The following is a 14821-nucleotide window of genomic DNA, read 5'->3' on the forward strand; positions in this document are numbered from 1 at the left end:
GAACATTTAGATATAGAGAAGTGAAACCTCAGCTCTTTTACGAGTAGAGAAGGGAAAAACCCGCTGCTCTGAGTGACGTTGTTACACACACACACACACACACACACAGAGAGACACAGAACTGTATAAATAAAAAACGCAGACAGAGATGAGACGCAGATCCTGCGTTCCATGGCTGCCCTCGCGAGTTAAAGAAAATCTGCAGTGTTTGTGTTTTCTAACTCAGGTGTCTCAGCTGAACAAAGAACGGCAGGGTGATTTAAAGAAATCCCCTGTCAGGTGTTAAAAATGATGTCATGTAAACAGCGACTTGGTTGTAATAAATGTTGTCTTGGATATCTGACTCTGATTTTATTTCGCAGGAGAACATCTTGATTAACTTTGAATGAACAACATGCCTGGTCTCACTGAAAACATAATTAAAATGAAAATGTTAGCCATCTGTCAAAGCAGCAAATTCAATCTCATGGAATTTAAAGAAAACACATAAGTGACTGATTTAACTGAGTGATTAGTGATTGAATCAGGGTTTCAGCTTAACCGGCTGAACAGTCTGGAGTCTTCTCCTTGCACCCACACATACTACAAAGTGCATTCTCAGGAGAGTAACATTAGCTCCCCAACCCATGATGAATAAATAATGATCATTGCAATGCGTATCGCATCGTTTTCAGAATGTGCAGCGTTATCTAAGACAGATTGTTTTTCTTTCTCAGCATATTTTCCTGTATTCTCCTTTTCCACATTCCTCCTTCAGGTGGGGCAGCAGCCAGATCACAAGCTACAGTCGTTACAAAAGGCTGATAATCAATCAAGCACTAAATGAAGGCCTGGACATTGAATTGGACAAACCGTACTGATGGGTTCAAAGCGTCACAGTGGCTACAAGTTAGGTTACAAGTTAAGTTATGTGAGAGAAAGACTCTCTTTGATCAGTTCTGTCATAGCCTCCTGTTCTCTAGTGTTCTCTGAAAACACAAATTTAGTATCACGCTTCTTCTCATTAATATTCATAGTGTTTGCCAACACAGGTGTCCACCTAAAGGCATGGAGCTAAGACGGACTAATTCAAGCTCTCCCTCTGGAAGTTAGAAATGTCAAACTCAGAAGGAAGTAGAATTACAGCCTTGCAGTTGTAGCTCTTGTAATATATGAAGTGGAGAGTGAAGGAATTTAATAGGTGGGCAGCAAAGATAAATGTCACCGTGATCAAAAAAAACCTTTCTTTTGTTTTTTCCCCCATGATGAATCATCACAAATTTGACCTTTGAAACTGAGCATATACATATAGACACACGTTGACATCATCCTCAGAACTGTGCTAACTCTGAAATAAGAAAACTTATAATATATTTGGTGAATATTTGGTGTATGTATTTTAAAATAAATCAGGCCATCATTCAAACAAAGTGGTATCTGTTTTTTTGTGAAAGCTATTCAGAGGAACGAGGAAAGGCAAGCTGCTGTCAGCCTGGAGCACCATAAGTAAATATGGGCAGGTGCAAAATTAATATGTAAACCAGAGGATTATAGAGTTTATAAATCAATAAATAAATGTATATACATATATCAATGCATACAAAGGTTGTATCAATGCAGTGCAGTAATACAACATTTCCTAATTTGATTTGCTTTCCTCTCACACTCAATGACAGACACTGTGATGATTGTGTCTCCCAGAAAATAGTAAACCCTTAAGCTACTCACTGAGAGTCTTGGAGCAGCTGCTGGGTTACTGTACAAGTAGCCGTGGCAGATTAAATGAAATATGTATGCAGTTGTATACCCGGCAGTGATATTTCACTAATTTGTATGTAAATCTATGTGGATCTTCATGAGGGCTTGATGTGGATTTTGTTTTGTCTTGGATTTTTTTAGAGTTGCATTTGAAATTTGAAATCCTCTATTTTACAGTCATTCATGCAATAGTTTGGGATACAGTCACAAAGGGTGTCACACAAAGTGGAAAATAGTGGCAGGTTATCCTTTAAATAAATAGGAAAATCAGATTAACACACGTTGTGTCGTTTACTGTCTGTTTGTGGGTGTGTGTGTCTGGTTGTATTCCAACAGGTTGTGCACATTCATGCCATGTTTAATTTGTAATAATGAAATTTTGGTTTTCTCTACCACAGCACTGGAAATGAAATAAGAGCCAAATCCTGTCATATTCTCCTGATACAGCTCGTGTGGTACCAAACTGGGGCTTCACTTACTGTTGTGAAGCCTGTTTGAGGGCAGTGCACATACAAGCTACAAACTCACAGGACTGGAGTTACATCCAGCAATTACTGTTTATTCACATATGCTGTCTATAGAGGCTGTCAAAGCTGCTGTTTGTATGTATGCTTGAAATGGGTATATAACACAAAATGCACAAAATCCCTTTGCTTACTGAGAAACACAGCAGTTCACTCCATTCACCACTTCATTCTGCCTGTTTTCAAACTGGAGAGTGTTTTATAATGAGTTTCTTTTTGGGATTACATAACGTTTGCAGTCTTTTGTCTTCCCTGTCTTAAATTCTATTCAATAAGTACATTCAACATTATATTTAATATGTTTTGTGTTTCTTTCTCATTTATATTTAGAGATTGTTTAAACTTTTAAGGATTGTGTCAAAAGGAGATTTGTTTGTTCAGTTCTGAGTTTGAAAACTGTGTCTCCAAAGAACTGCCGAGCTCTACTTTCATTCTTTCATCTCGTTCTCGCTCTTTCGGATCATACGTAAGTTGCAAGGATTGGCTACATTTGCAGCTCTACACTAGAGTTGCTATATCGCTTCCATTTTAAGCATCTGGTAAAACCCCATGGAAATGTATTTCAATCCCTGTCACTGGTCCCACATATTCTAGTTTATGCTGAACGTTTTCACATTATAAAAGATAAATGGGTGACTCAGTTTCATATAGGAGAGCTTGAGATTGACACTGCACTACCATCCACTAGTGCACCCGTCTCTGACTGAATTGTTCGTTGTTGAATTGATGCAGAGACTGAATGTTGGATAAAAAAGGAGGAAAATGCAAGGAATAGAAAGGGTGGTACTTCTAGCTGGGCTGCTTCTGAGTTGTTTTTAGCTCTGCATTGTAGGCACATAAATGCTTCAGATAAGGAACAAGAAATCAGTAAAATCAAAATCCTGCAAAGGCAATGCATTCATGATGCATCTTGCAGCCTTTTTCGTTGTCCAAGTGCAAACACGACTCTGAACAAGTTGGGATGATGTGTACATGAAAATGGAATGCAGTGATTTGCAAATCTCATAAACCCGTATTTGACGCATTGAAGGACGTAGAACGTTTAAACGGGGGAAATGTACAATTTTAAGATGTTTGTTGTAATGTACTGTAGATGATGACATGTTCAAAGTTTTTGCAATTGATCCACAATTTGCACATAGTTCTCTGCAGATTGGTAAGCATCTGCTCATCTTTACTTCTTTAAAACATCTCCTGGATGCTCTTTTTATAGTCGGTCATGTTACTGACCTGTGTCCAGCTATTCGCTGCTCCCATCAGCAGCAAGGAATTGTTGCCATCAAATTTAAAATAAGCTTTTCATGAAATAGTAAAATGTTGCAGTTTAAACATCTGAAGCATTTTTGGTGTTTTATTGTTTTTCATTCAGTTTTTAATTTTTTAAATATTTTACACAGAATCGCAACTTTTTGAATTGAGGTTGTGGTAAACGACAACAACAAAACAGACCACTCGCATTGCTGCATTAAACAGACTTTTCTTTCCAACCTTTGAGCCGTCTAACTTTTATGGATTTTCGCTCTATTTTTGCAAAGAATTCATTATTAAAATTCCAGTTAAAATGCCTCAACAGTGATTCCTAGAGGACAGGCAAGAGAGGAAAGATTAGAGAAAAGGAACTCCAATGTCAGCTTATTGTCCTTTACTTATGTCCATGCTAACATGCTATTGGCCAAGCACGAGTGAAATGATGAGGAGTTCCCTTGAAGTGTCAAAACAACAACTAGAATGCAATATTAACCCTGCACTGGGAATCTAATATAATCTACAAGTGTTCACCACTGGTATAAACCCGTTAAGCAACAGAACAGCTTTTAAGGTATAAAGTAAAAAGCTTTATAATGTATCACTGAAAAATCTCTGCTCAGCCAGAAAAGTCACATACTAATATTTTGTTGGAAGACATTGAACTTTGATGGCAACACATTTCAATAAGTTTATGCAATGTCACAACATGCTTTTCCACCCAGAGTTGCACTCTCGCAAGTTAAAGTGTGAGCCACTCTTTCAGAGTGTGAGCCTGATGAATCCTTCCATTGTAGAATATGCTTGTGTGGTCCTCTCTGCTTATGCAAGGTGCTCATGTATCTTTTTCCTGAATTTATGAGCAGGGTTCAGTCACAATAATATGTTACACAAATTTAACAAGATAAAAAGTATGAGCTTCAAACTAATACCGATATCCTAAAAAATCAAAGTGATCATCCTGCAGGCACAATAAACTTTGGTCTCCAGAGTCCTTGGAGAAAATGGAGATGCTGACTGATTCTCACACAAACAGGTAGTACTGACATCGACTACAATGCCTCGACTAACGCCACAGCCATGAACAGCAACAGAGCTCTGATCTTCAGCTGTAACATTGTGTCTTCACTCTTTCAGAAACAAATATGTAAATGAAGCTCATCACACCAATTCACAAGCCTGTTCACTCCACCTTTATAGCAGGAAATGTCAGAGTTACTGTGAGTAAGATTAGAATCACTGCGTTTAGGCAGAATTACAAAATATATTGGTTAGCATGGGAGCTAGCAGGTTTGTTGAAAAAAGACAATGATGAGCCAACACAGCCTTGCTGCAGTGCTTACCATTGGGTCAAATTTATTTTAATTTGTTGCGCTCCTTCTCATAAAAGGAGTAATGCCACTTAATTACTGAAGGATTAACCTTCAGCTGGACTCATTTTCTAGAAGGAGCATGTGGAGGGATTATATTAAAAACAAGAACAAAAAAAGCAGTCTGGCATATGCAACAGGGTGCTTCAAAAAAAGTGCAGTGCTGGGGAGATGGTATCATCTGTGAAGTGTTTTCTGCTACAGGCAAAGTGAAAATCCAATGCATGAGTTAGCTTCTTGTAGCAGCTCAAACAGTTAAGCTAATGGAGACAATGGATTTTGACTGGGGAGCGTGGCAAGAACAGATGGAGAGCTTTGCTGGCACAATGGGCTTCGCTGCCTCAGCTTTAAAAGATTTACTCACCTGGCACTTGATCGTGGTAACGACTACTGCATGGGCTACAGCACGGAGGATGTTTTTCTCTGTGTTAATGCCTCACTGGCTGGACTTCTTCTGGCCTTAAAAGATCCAAAGAAGAGAGAAGGCCTTTAGGTCTATCCTGCGCTCACAACATTGCATGCAACAGGACCCACAGCAGCTGTGACGATAATCTCCCAACATGTCAAATCAGTGTAACTCTAAAGAAGGAGGAAGAACTCACAACACGGTTCTTTTTTTCATAACTTCAGGTAGCACAAGCATTTCTGCCATTGGCACAAACTTAATTAATTATTCATAACTTAATTAGTGGAAACAGGAAGGATCAGTCAGCAGCACTCAGAGACACACAGTAATGTTACAGTTTAAACATTTGTTGCACAGCAGCTGTCATCAGGAAGATGGGACGCTTTCATTTAAAGGTCTGATCTGTTGACTAAAGTCAAGAATATCATTCCTGATATACGTTTTCCCCTCAATCTGCTGCCATAATTACTGTGCTGTTATTGATGACCTCATCAGTAACTAACAAAACATGGCAACGAGTATCTTGGTAATTCGTTACTAATTAACTGTCTGGAGTATTAGTATTGTGCTGCAGGTTCTCCTAAAATGCACATCAGTATTCCTCTCGAAGCCGACTGGAAGCTGACAGGCTTATAGGCAAACATGATACGTGCAGTTCATTTCCCTCCACAGCCCGCAGCGACCATTTTTAAGAGGCCATCATTCCACTTTAAGTTAACCAGAGGGAAGTAGAGATAAACAGCTAAATAGTGTAAAATAACACGGTGCCACTGGTTTTCCTTTTATCCTCAATTTTTTGAATCACCAGCTGCCACTCAGTAGACCAGCCTCCCCAGTAAGACAGCAGCTTTACGAGCCTGCATTTATGTTCTTTCCTGCAAAGGTAACCTTTCCCTGACTTCTTTTCTTTTTAGCAAACAATTGCAATTTTGACAGTACATCCGTTTTTCCTGCTACTGTAGCAAATCAAAGAAACCCATCATGACAGCTCTTGGAACTTAGACTTTAAGTATTAAATGAGTAAAATTACACAAAAATGTTAACTGAAAATGTTCCAGAAAAAAATGTTAATGTCGGTAAGAATACTGGAAAAACTGACAGAAAAACAGTTAAAAGACCGGAATTGATTTCCTCCTTATTTGCAATTGCAAAGCAGAACCGTTGGGCGAGTTCTGTTGTCTGAGCTGTATGTTTCACACACCTGATTTAAATACAAGACATTCCAGTCCTTTGTGAAGGAGGGACCTGTCAGTCATGCAGCCATCATGACAAGATAATCACAGCCTACCACAGATTAAGCCACACGTGTGCAGGATGTTTAGGTTTGTCAACTACAAGCAAGACGTTGACACTGGAAAAAAAAAAATTGCCTTTTTGTTTCCGATGAGATATTAAGGAATTGCACCTGTCCTCATCATATCAGGTCTCTACTGAACTGAACATCATTCACATTGTATCTCTGTAGGCCACTGTGCACAGCAGCAATACAAAGTGCTGAGAGGTGCAGGAAATAGATGACATGTTCTTTCTGATATGACTATGGATAAACAAAGTGTCGTGTGTTACAACTATCACACTAGATTCTCAGAGGCATGACAAGTGAAGCTGCAGTTGTACGACACTAATATTTAACTTCTGAATAATTTACTTATCAAAACAAAGACATTCACACCATGAATGAAAAGCAGACAGAATAAAAAGATATTTGACAGCGATGAAAAGAAAAAATGGGCAACGCTTCGGAGACAAACAAGAAATAAGGAATTAATTAATCATCTGCAAAAATGAAGAAGAAAAAGAAGCCAAAAAAACATGACATGTGACAAAGCCTCTTTTGTTCAACTGGATCAGACAAGATCAGTGCATTCACTCAAAAACTTGATATTTATGTATTCAGCATTCCCTTCATCAAGTCGCCTTGATAAAGGGAATGCTGATTCCTGTGAGCATGTTAGTGAATTTGCTAATACCAGTGATTTCAGAGCGATCAGTGATTGCACGCCTTAGAGAACAAATCGTTTCCTTGAGAGCATCATTTCAAAAATTCTCCCCAAGATCCATTTAATGCAGCTGCTGGTCTTACTTCTGCTGAGGAGGAGCAGGTCATACAGACAACATCTGAGTCCATCCTCAGGCTGAGGTTCAGGTGCTGTACTGAAGTCTGATTTGGTGTGGAGAGGGGGTGTCCACACATAGGACAGAGTACTGTAGGCATTCTGCTTATGTGTCCCACATCTCGTATCTGTGAATGTGCAGCTCAAGGCTCAACACTGAGAATGACCTCAGCAGGCACCGACCCTGCTGACCTGTTAATGTTCAGTGAAAAACACCATCCTCGCAGCCCACGACTGCTACAGAAATACGCCTTGAACTCTCAATAAAGGACACTTGCTGTTACAATTCTGCCAAAGTCAGTTTATATTTCATTTTTCTCCTTTTGAAAAAGCACAAGGCTCACAGAGAAATCTAGATCTAAAAGGAAACTACTGAAGAATGAATTTGTCAAATCTCTTCTTCAAGAGTGGAACTTAACAGAAAAAGACTGAGCACCACTGTGCTACAGACACGAGGGAAGCGGGTAATTGCCTGATTTAGAAGTTTTGCCCTTCAGTTGTGAAGAGGTGCTGCTCAGTCCGAGTCATCATCCAATCATTCTAACACGCCAAAGTCTTGAAAGTATGCATGCACTTGCGTTTCTTGAGTACATAATATACTGTGAATGCAGTTTGCTGGACAGTTTTAAGTACCAGAATTGGCAACTACACTATAGATTGTGGAGAAGGACAAAAAACAGCACACCAGAAGTACTGCTTGGAGAGATGTACAGCAGAAGCTAGCATGGGAACAGTGACACAGAACACACTGAGTGAAGGGGACGAAAGACTAACTTGTTCAGTCTGAAGCAGCAAAACTTGAGGTGGTTTGGCTACATTAGGTCTGACATTCGATTTTTAGAATGAAGAATAATTCTGGTACTTAACTAAAACTGGTCCCCTGACATCTTTACCCAGACTGATGCTGTCTGGAAGCCTCAGTAATTTTGTTTGTTTTTGGCAATCTGTGCTTTCATATTTCAGTCTTTGCAAATGTCAGCGCCACACAGGCTTCTTTTTTCTTTTCTTTTTTTTGGAGCCGTTGCATGTCTGCAGTTATCGGCAGTTCATTTATGCATGAGGTCCTACCTGCACTCCAAACCAGCAAACTGGAGGTGCTGATGTGACATCGAACACCTTCAGATCCTGTGGTACGTCTGTGCTTATTATTTTTAAGAGGTGAGCCAGTGAATGCAAGAACCTCCACGAACCTCCACGTATCAGATCAACAAGACTGTTATTCTTTGCATGCAAAGGCTCATAGTTTAACTGCTTAAAGCCACCATGTAACTTCGCATTCCGTGTTTTTTCCTCTTAACTCTCCGGTACTGAACACACACCAAAAGCACGAAAAATTCTCTCTGACGGTCCTAAATTCATCATCTGAGACCACGCACACAAAGCCTGCTGCAGCTCGATTTATATATACATAAAAATAAATAAAGCAGCAACCAGGTCCTTTTAAATCGCACCACCAACTTTAATAACGAGATCGATGAATAGAAAGGTAAAGAGTTTGTACTGAATCATTTGATTCAGTGTTTGAAGGCTTCTGAAAAGCTCACGTTTGAATAAGTTTAACAAACTGCTTTTTAATTTTTTTAATTTTTTATTTTTAATCGTTTTTCTTAAGCACATCGAAAGAAACAGATACAGGGGATGCTATCCCCCAAGCCCCTTGCTTTTTCTTGGCACTGAGGTAAAAGTAAAATATGTATAAAAGGAAAACCTACCTCTGTGGTGTCCGGCTCCACTGATGGAAAAAGAGTCAATAGTAGAGGAGACGCGACAGAGGTCCTCAGCGTAGAGTGCGGCGCTCAGGCATCTAACTGTTTACATAGTTTTAATAAAGAACCTTCAGTAATGTTCCTTCAGAAAAACAGTCACAATTTAGAAGTCCATCTACAATGCATAGCAGGTGCCCGGCGGTCTGCAGCCACGTACTACAGTCCGACTAACTGCGCGCAACACAGAGACGCAGCGACGTGTGCGGCGGTGAGCAGCACACTGAGGGTCTCAAGCCACGAGGTCCATTTATATGCTAACCCGGTTTATATAAGCAAACGTGGCAAATAGTTCCAACACATTCTAACGACCTTCCGATGAAAAGGCACACAGCAAATGGATTTTATATAATGTGTAAATACATTTTAACGCTGCAAGTCAGTGCCAAAGATAAGATCAAATTAGTTTATTGTCTTTCATTGGGCACTTAAACTTCAGTGATATCGCTGCGACGTAATGAATGAATGAATGCAGACTTTTGAATAAATAACAAATGAATAATAGGGGAGACCGGGGATAGTTGTAACGTGGGTCAGTTGTAACACTTCCAATTTCTCCAATCAGGGCTAAGTTTCAAATGATGTGACTCATCCTGTGCATGCCCAATTCAGTTCTGCTATCACATGTGAAAAATCAGCACATTTTGTCAAACACAGACAATTTAACACGAAAAAAGGTAATTTGTATGCCAAAAAGTAAGTTTTTCTACTTTATTTCAATTTCTAATAGCATTATCTGCTTTGCAGTTAAACTCATCAAACTTAAATTATGTTATTTGTATGTCTATGGGATATATTCTGTGTAGGTCTTTAGTGCTAATGTTTTAGCCGTTGGCTGTAATCTTAGCTAGTTCATGGCTATAGGAGTCTGGGTCAGTTGTAACAGCAACAGTCTGGGTTAGTTGTAACAATAATGCAGATGTTACACCTACCACACTATTACTTTAACTTATATTAAACAAGTTGGGGCAACGACATCAGCAGAGAGAGGCTCACTGGTCACCTTTGTATATGTGGTTAATGCCATTGGCAACACAATTCCTCCACTGTTTGTGTTCCCACACATACATTATGCAGACCACTGTGTCAGAGATGGACCAGTAGGAAGTATTGGTAGTGGAAATAAATCAGGATGGGTGCAAGAAACAGATTTCCTCATCTTTCTGAAGCACTTTGCAAACCACACCAAGGTCAGCCATGATAAAAAGTCATGGAATGATGCTGGTGCACAACTACATTTTTTAGCTTCATTGTTATGTTGAAAACTTGGTGCAAGAGTTGTAGGTTATAATGCCCACTGAGCCAATGAGGCCAAACTCAAGGAAGACCAACCAAAATTAATGAAATATTCAGTTGCAGAAAATTCCATCATTTGTCTTTTTTTGGGGGTTGGAATATGTTCAAAAGCTAGATTTCTGCATTCTGTCACACACACACAGCTACATAAATGGCTCTAAGTGCATTCATGTGTTGAATAAAAAAGATTACATGTTAATGTTTTGTCAGTACCCTTATTTCATTGTGTTACATTTCACCCCAGGATATGTTACAACTAACCCAGACTATGGGGTTAATTGTAACATTTCACTCTTTGTGTTTCAGACCATACCATCCAATGGGTAATTGTGCTGCAGAGAAAATAGCTGCACTATTTAATAGCAGAGACATGTAAATGCTTTGCATTACATTTTGAATCCACTACCTTAAAAGAGCTCCAATTTACAGACAGAAATGTCAGAAATGTTACAACGATCTCCGGTCTCCCCTACTATAAATTATAATGATATAGTCTACTACAATACATTTCCCAAGTCCGCAAAAAGCCGTCTAATAAAACCCCAAAATAAATGTTTTTTGTTTTGTTTTGTATTTTTTGACAGTGCCAAAATGTGTAAGCTACATCAGAAAAGTGCTCCTCTGCAAGAACAGGGTGTACTTCAGACATGGGGCGGCATAAGAGGAAGGTGCACTGGTGGACTACATCTTATCTTACAACAGGATGCTTAATCAGAAGGCGGTGGTTAGATGGAGGAAGTTTAAGACGGACGACTGTCGCCACCTCTCTTTGCTTGGCCCCTTTGCTTGGCCCCGATGAAGAGAGTACAGCCTCCCAGTACTCTCTTCATCGCGCTGACTATCCACCAGGTTTCCTTCACTTCTTTCCTTTGTCTAGAGCCAAACACCAAACAGCTGACCTTGAATCTTGCAGCAAGAGCTGTCCCGCTGATATAATACTGATTCCTAATCCTGTTACTGATGATGATGATAACCCGGATGAAAGCCACAAGCTGAAACACATCTGTCAAGCAATTAAGTTGTTCTTGTACACCACAGGTGTTGTTAGAGCTGCTTCACACTCTTGCGGTTACTTCCCGCACAGTTCTTATCATCTTTAAGTTTCAGTGTGTATATGGATCTAGTCTTCTTTTTATTGTTCTATTATTCTTGTTTAATATCAAACATTCTGCCCTTCACCATTTGTCTGTGAGATTAAAAGGGGAAAAAAGTGTATTTGTCACATGCTGTGAATTTAATGTAAATCGTTGTTACACCTGAGACCAAAGAATACAACAGCAGCAGCGCTGCTTCCTCACCTCCTCTGCTGGCATTTCTGGTGGGAGCTACAAAGATGTACTAAGATGAAAAAGTAATTTTCAGAAAAGTTGATGAGATAGCAGCGAGTAAATAAAGAGCAGAGCTTCTACATCAAGCCTGTGGACTGAGGAAGATGAATTTGTGGAGCATAATAATTATAATTAAGACACAGAATTGGAGAAAAGAGTCATTCTTACCAAGGTCATCTAGTCATCATTTACCTGATTTGAATTTACTTTAGTGGCTAAAGCTGGAGTTCTATCAAATTTTACTTTTGATTTTAAAATTGAAGCTACAAAAAGAACTCAGAGCCTCGCTATGTTCGAAGATGTATTAAAATACTTTAAGGCTTGAATTAAAGGAGATAAATGAAGACTAAGAGAAAAAAAAACAACCACCTGAGCTTAATCTCAAAATGGATGATGGGGAAAGTGAAACATTGCCACGTCAGTCAGAAAATTCTCGTTTCCACATAGGAAAAAAAAATCTCACAGTCGAGAGGACTGAGTAAAAAAGATATGTGACGTCATGGTGTTATGCAGAAGTTCTGGTTAGAAACGCACCAGAAACAAAAGATCACATGATGGCAACCAATTAAAAACAATTAAAAAGTGATGGATACAATTATAAAATACAGTATGGAAAAAGAGTATGACGTAAGAAATATGTCATAAATATGTCCTTTAAAAAAGCAAAACGACATACAGAAATCCAAGAGCCACATTAGACCAAACCACAGGCAAATGTTGACTGTACAAAAAGTTTTCACGGACAAAACCTGCCAAAGATGTTGAAGTAAACATTTGTAAACTTGTTAAATGCCTGCCTGTAAGCATTGCCTCACCTGGGTGTGCTTTCTCATACACTCAGGAGATTTATTAAAAGCAATGCATTGTAAATATCTAAAAATAAAATATTGCTAGTCAAAGCTAAGTTGAAATCTCAGGTTAAGTGTCTCAAAATTTCAACATATTTCTGTATAAGTGGAAATTTACAGAGGTTTTTATTCCTACAGTCTCTCTGTTGGCTGTAAGTTTTCATTGTTTACTTTTTGAAATATTCGTCTCATGGTCTTAGGCTCATGTTTTCCTTTCTGCGGCTTGTATTGTTTCTAGATTTATGTAAGCTATAGCTGGTTTCTGCTGTTTACTGTTCTTCCAGGGGTTTTGTATTCCACTTTAGTCCTGAGCTCCTGTTACTTTGTATTCTGGCTTTTATAGTGTGTAAAGTTTATTATGAGTCTTTGTATTTTTGTCTATTCAGACTTCCCCAGTATCCTTTTGCTTCTTGTCAAGCATTGCTCTTCGTGTCAGGTGTTATTGTCATCTAACTTCCTGTTTGATTTTTACAGTCATTTCTCTTTTGTGGCTTCTTTTTAATTTCCTTCCCCAATTCCTGTAATCAGATTTGGTCAGCTGTGAGTTGTTCCCAGAGTGTCTCCTCTCTGCTCTCATCACCTTACTATTATTTGTAAATTCACTGGTATAGTTTGAGCTGTGTGAAAATGACCGCTCGTATATTGCTTCTCATTTCTTTATAATAAATATTTTAAGTTAATCAGTGACTGTTCAGTCAGTGCTGCCCACACCTGTTGCTGAATTGGTGGAGGAGGTCGCACTCAGTCACCCAAACAGCTCTGTGTGGTGGTCCACCCTGCCTCCTGCATTCCTGTGGCACGATCTTGTTAGGTTGCTGCACTCATGTCATTTTCTCCGGACCTGTGGTGCCTTTTTATAGAGTTGGGTGTGTTTGACACAGGAGTGGTAATCTGGGATTTTGTGGGTTATAAAAGCATTGTGACACCCCAAAGGTGTGTTTTGAGACACATAAATACTGAAAATAATCATTCAGGCATGACCAAACACTATATGATAAATGAGGTGATTCTTATAAAGTGCTTTAGACAACATGTCTCGTTGGCTAAATGCTGCTAACATTCACACTCCGATGAATGCACCAGGAGAAGCTGGGGTTCAGGATGTGCGAAAAGATAATTTAGCATGCAGGCTGGAGCATCCAGGGATCAAACTACCAACCTTTCTAATTAGGTAAATTAAAATGAGGCTCTCTCCCACTTCACAGAGTCTGTATTTTGTTGATGCTTTACTGTAAATCTTTAAAGGACAAATGAACGCTTCAGCAGTTGAATTAAATGAGTGTTAATTGCCAGTTAAATGAGCTGTGTGGTGACATCAAGCAGATGATTTTTTCTACACTGCCATCAGAGAGCAGTAATATACAGCAGCATTGCCTAAAAAAACAAATATGAACTAAGCTGGCCTAAACGGCGTGCCTTCTTGAGCATAAGTGAAAGGCAAATTTGGAAATAGCTGCAGAGGCAGCTGTCATTTCCTTTGTATCATCACTTCGGGCAAACTTCTTGTGTGTGATTTAATTTCGTCCTGAAAACTGAACTTGTGTTCTGATGCTACAATGAAGAGTGAGACTAACAGCACTACTGTGGCCAGAGTTTTAAAGTCAGGAAAACACTTTTCAAGTGCAACACTTGACCTGCAGCACTTCAATAAATTCACAAACAAGGGAATCCTTGTTTGTGAAATTATTAAGGATTTTTTTTTTTTAAATCTATTCATGTCATTGGGGGAAAAAAAAAAAAAAAAAAAAAAAAAAAGGTAGGAAACACCACCAAAGTATCCTTAAGCTGTGTTTGTTTGGTTGTTGATGTTTTTCTAAGAGAGGGATTTTCCACCTATCCATATATCTTCTACTGCTTATCTGGCGCTGCATCATGGGGGCAGCAGCCTAAGCAGAGAAGCCCAGACCTCCCTCTCTCCAGTCATCTCCTCCACCTTATCCGGGGGAACACCAGGCATTCCCAGGATAGTCAAGAGATTTAATCTCCCTGCTCTTGGTCATCCTGCTCAGAACAACAAACCATTGACTTTTAACCTGACCCTATGTGAAAAGGGGCTATATGTTGCTTTTGGCCCCTGGTAGGGTCTCACATGGCAAATTGGTCCTGGGTGAGGGACTAGACAAAGAAGCAAACAGTTCACCCTGACTGGGATAGGGTAACTGGAGCCAGGCCTGGAGCCAGGCCTGGGGA

The 14821-nt window shown here is 39.3% G+C and overlaps 1 protein-coding gene across 3 annotated transcripts in view; it reads right to left on the bottom strand.

Moving 5' to 3' along the window:
• Positions 1-9364, bottom strand: part of npffr1l2 (neuropeptide FF receptor 1 like 2) — a 76053-nt gene extending 66689 nt beyond the window's left edge. For 2 of the 3 annotated variants that reach the window (XM_025911874.1, XM_019365175.2), the window contains exons 1-2: positions 9109-9364; positions 5241-5335 (exon numbers count right to left, since the gene is read on the bottom strand). The gene's annotated coding sequence lies outside the window, so the exon portion shown is untranslated. The remainder of the gene's footprint in view (positions 1-5240; positions 5336-9108) is intronic. The other variant, XM_025911873.1, reaches the window with a different exon arrangement.
• Positions 9365-14821: the final 5457 nt, after the last annotated feature.

The sequence above is a fragment of the Oreochromis niloticus genome, linkage group LG12 (assembly GCF_001858045.2).
Source record: "Oreochromis niloticus isolate F11D_XX linkage group LG12, O_niloticus_UMD_NMBU, whole genome shotgun sequence".
Lineage (NCBI taxonomy): Eukaryota > Metazoa > Chordata > Actinopteri > Cichliformes > Cichlidae > Oreochromis > Oreochromis niloticus.